At 41.1% G+C, this 4,849-nt stretch overlaps 1 pseudogene; it reads left to right on the top strand.

Annotated features, from left to right (window-relative positions):
• The first annotated feature begins 1,063 nt into the window (after positions 1-1,063).
• Positions 1,064-4,607, top strand: LOC105473589 (large ribosomal subunit protein uL13-like; annotated as a pseudogene).
• Positions 4,608-4,849: the final 242 nt, after the last annotated feature.

Raw genomic sequence — 4,849 nt, 5'->3', positions numbered from 1 at the left:
CTGGAAAAACAGACCAAGAAATGACCCAGACACAGGAAAGATCAGACATTGGTTTTAGAATAACTGGGATTAATTATTCAAGAGAATAGATGACAAAATGAAGAATTTAACTGAGAATAAGAATTTATATTTAAAAAGAACCAAATTGAAATTCTGGAAATAAAAAACACTACAACTGAAATTTAGAACTGAGTAGATGAGTTTAACAGCAAATAAGACACAGGTAAAAAGAGTATTAGTGAGTTGTACAATAGGTGACTAGAAATTTTCATAGTGAATCACGGAGAAAAAAGATGGAAAATACATGAACGAGTATGAGACATGCAGAACATGGTGAATATGTCTAATATTTGAATTTGAATTTAACAAGGGAAGAGATAATGGGGTAGAAGAATATTTGCAGAGATAGTCAAGAATTTTCCAAAACTGATCAAGGACATCAAGCCATAGATACAAAAATTCACTGTGAACCCAATGCAGAATAAATATAATGAAAACCATGCCTAGGCACATTATAATAAAACTAATGAAAACCAAAAACAAAAAATCTTAAGGAAAGTCAGAGGAAATAAAAAGATATGTTACTTTTAAAGGAACAATAACAAGACAGAAAGCTAATTTCACAACAGAAACAATAAGATCCAGAAGGCAATGACATGATATCTATAAAGTGCTGAAAGAAAATAATCATAGTTAGGTGTGGAGGTGCATGCCTATAGTTCCAGCTACTTGGGAGGCTGAGGTGGGAGGATTGCTTGAGCCTGGGAGGTGGAGGTTGCAGTGAGCTGAGATTGCACCACTGCACTCTAGCCTGGGTAACAGAGCCAGACCCTGCCTCAAAAATAAAATAAAATAAAATAAAAAAGAAAATCATCATCAAGCTAGAATTTTACATTAAAAAATTGTTCAAAAGTTTAACCTAGAAACAGACATTCCAGACAAATAAAGAACTATATTTCAATGGCAGAAAGATAAATAAAAATTTTAAAGAATGGGCAAAAGGCATAAACAAGTATTTCCTAAAAGAAATACAAATGGTAGATTAACATAAAAAAAGGAAAAGAGAGTAACGAATCAAAATAGAACTGTTGTAAGTTCCAAAGCATATTTTCGTAATTCATTAGATCTTTTGGCTGGATAAAATAATAATAGACACTACCCCAGCCTTGAATAATGAAGCCAGGAAGATAGAGCTTTATCTTTTCATTTTACAGAACTCATTTTATGTCATCTGCTTTACAGGGAGGAAACACAGAGGCAAAGAGGTCAAGATACTTACCCAAATTTATGAAGGAAGAGGTAGTAGTGGGACTCATATTTTACTGTCCCTGTAGTCTTAGATCTTCTTAGACCCTTCAACTGTTACTGGAAAAAGGCAGTTCAACACTGGTCCCTGTCCTCTTGGGACTTACATTCTAATGGCAGGAGACAGACATCAAACAAATGATAAGGACTTTGAGGAAGAATGAAGCAGGTAAGAGGATATGAGGCATAAAATTACCTTTTCGGATAAACAGATCGGAGGCGTTCTGTCAGAGGAGGTAGTGTTTGAGCAGTTATCTAAATAAAGTGAAGGAGCCTTTCCCAGGCGGCTGCAGAAGATGGCAGAGGTGCAGGTCCTGGTGCTCGATGGTCAAGGCCATCTCCTGGGCCGCCTGGCGGCCATCGTGGCTAAGCAGGTACTGCTGGGCCGGAAGGTGGTAGTCGTACACCGCGAGGGCATCAACATTTCTGGCAATTTCTAGAGAAACAAGTTGAAGTATCTGGCTTTCCTTTGCAAGCGGATGAACACTAACCCTTCCGAGGTCCTACCACTTCCGGGCCCCCAGCCGCATCTTCCGGCCGACGGTGCGAGTCATGCTGCCCCACGAGACCAAGCGAGGCCAGGCCTCCCTCGACTGCCCCAGGGTGTTTGATGGCATCCCACCACCCTAAGACAAGAAAAAGCGGATGGTGGTTCCTGCTGCCCTCAAGGTCGTGCGTCTGAAGCCTACAAGAAAGTGTGCCCTTCTGGGGCGACTAGCTCACGAGGTTGGGTGGAAGTACCAGGCAGTGACAGCCACCCTGGAGGAGAAGAGGAAGGAGAAGGCCAAGATCCACTACTGGAGGAAGAAACAGCCCATGAGGCTATGGAAACAGGCCGAGAAGAACCTGGAGAAGAAAACTGACAAATACACAGAGGTCCTCAAGACCCATGGACTCCTGGTCTAAGCCCAATAAAGACTCTTAATTCCTCATGCTTGGCCTGGCCGGCCCTTCCTCCATCATCTCCCTGGAATGTGCGGGACCCAGGGGCAGCAGCAGTCCAGGTGCCACAGGCTGCCTGGGACATAGGAAGCTGGGAGCAAGGAAAGGGTCTTAGTTACTGCCTTCTGATGTTACTTGAAAGCACTCGGAGAATTGTGCAGGTGTAATTTATCTATGACCAATAGGAAAAGCAACCAGTTACTATTAGCACAAGGGAGCCGGAAGACTAATTGGAGGGACCCTATCTTGTGAGTGGAGCATCTGTTTAACTTTCCACCTGGTCATATACTATACTCTGCAGCTGTTAGAATGTGCAAGCGCTTGGGGACAGCATGAACTTCCTGTTGTACAAAGGGTATTTATAGCAGCATAGACTGGGAAGATGGGCAACCAAGGGAATACAGGCATTGCCTGTGCTCCTCACCTGTATTTTGTAATCAGAATCAAATAAATTACTTTTAAAGAAAAAAAAAAGTGAAGGAGCAACTCAGGAGAAGAGCATTCTAGGCTTCAAGCAAAAAGACCAGTATGACTAGAGCAGAAAGAGTAAAGGGGAGAGTGAAGTTGGGACAAATAGCTGTATGAAGCTATGGTGAAGAGTTCAAGTTTTACTTTCAGTGTTGGGCAGTCATTGGAAGACTTTGAGCAGAGAAATAACAGGATCTGACCTAAATTTTGAAACAATGACCCTGACTGCTATGTGGAGAATAAAGGGCACTGAGGATGGATTCAGAGTTTTATATTAATCCAGGGGGTATTATATTAGCCCAGGCAAGAACTGATAGAGGCCTGGACTAGGATGATAGTGGTGAATCAATGATAAATAGTTGTATTTGGAATATATATTCTAAATAAAGCCAACAAAGTGGGAAAGTAAATTAGTACAGCCATTATGGAAAATTGTATGAAGGTTTTTCAAAAAACTAAAAAATAGAGTGACCATATAATCCGGCAATCCCATTTCTGCATCGATATGGTTAGGCATTGTGTCCCCACCTACATCTCATCTTGAATTGTAATCTCCATAATCCCCATGTGTCAAGGGAGAGACCAGGTGAAGGTAATTGAATTATGGAGGTAGTTTTCCCCATTCTGTTCTCATGATAGTGAGTGAGTTCTCACAAGATCTGATGGTTTTATAAGGGGCTCTTCCCCCTTCGCTAGGCATTTCTCCTTCCTGCTACCTTGTGAAGAAGGTGCTTTGCTTCCCCTTCACCTTCTGCCGTGAGTGGAAGTTTCCTGAAGCCTTCCCAGCCATGCTGAACTGTGAGTCAATTAAACCTCTTTCCTTTGTGAATTACCCAGTCTCGGGCAGTTGTTTATAGCAGTATGAAGATGGACTAATACATAGGTGTATGTCCAAAGAATTTGAAAACAGTATGTCAGAGATATATCTGCACTCCCATGTTTATTGTGGCATTATTCACAACAGCCAAAATAGGGAATCAACCTATGTTTCCATTGACAGATGAATAAAGAAAATGTAGCATATATACACAATGGAATACTATTCAGCCTTTAAAAAGAAGGAAATTCTGTCATGTGGGACAGCATGGACATTATGCTAAATGAAATAAGCCAAGCACAGAAGGACAAATACCACGTGATCTCATTTATATGTAGACTCTGAAACAATTGAACGAAGAGAAGAATGGTGGTTATCAGAGACTTAGGGGTAGGAGAAATAGGGAGATGTTGGTCAAAGGGTATAAAGTTTCAGTTAGACAGGAGAAATACGTTTTTTTGGAATTTATTGCACAGCATGGTGACTGTGATGAAGAATAATATGTTGCTATGGGAGGATTGCTTGAACCAGGAGTTGGAGACCAGCCTGGTCAACATAGTGAGACCCCATCTCTATTAAAAAATAATGAAGAAAAGAAAAAAAAGGCCGGTGCCGTGGCTCACGCCTGCAATTCCAGCACTTCTGGAGGCCAAGGTAGTTGGGTCATTTGAGGTCAGGAGTTTGAGCCCAGCCTGGTCAACATGATAAAACCCAGTTTCCACTAAAAATACAAACATTAGCTGGGTATGGTGGCAGGTGTCTGTAATCCTGGCTACTCAGGAGGCTGAGGCAGGAGAATTGCTTGAACCTGGGAGGTGGAAGTTGCAGTGAGCCAAGATTGTGCCACTGCACTCCAGCCTGGGTGACAGAGTGAGACTCCATCTCAAAATAATAATAATAATGTATTACATATTTCAAACTTACTAAGAGATGGAATTTCAAATGTTCTTACCACAAAAGTACTTAAGGTGATGGATATGACTATTAGCTTGATTTACAATTCAACATGTAAACATATAGCATCACTTTGTACCCCATAAATGTGTACAATTATAATTTGTCATTTTGCAATAAACACAACAGAAAATAAAATAAAGCCCACAAGATTTACTAAAGGATTATTTTTGTGGGATGAGGAAAAGAAAGGAGCCAAAGATGATCCCAAAGTCCTTAGGAACTAAGGGAATAGAGGAAACATTTTGCATTTGCCATACACCAGGACAAATACCGCTAGAAGTAAGAATAATGGGTGTATCAGCCAAGGCACCTAACATGAGCATGAGATGGAGTGTGGCCTTTAGGCGTTATAAGGAAATG

The sequence above is a fragment of the Macaca nemestrina genome, chromosome 7 (genome assembly GCF_043159975.1).
Source record: "Macaca nemestrina isolate mMacNem1 chromosome 7, mMacNem.hap1, whole genome shotgun sequence".
NCBI lineage: Eukaryota > Metazoa > Chordata > Mammalia > Primates > Cercopithecidae > Macaca > Macaca nemestrina.
This window is presented reverse-complemented; position numbering and strand designations above follow the sequence as displayed.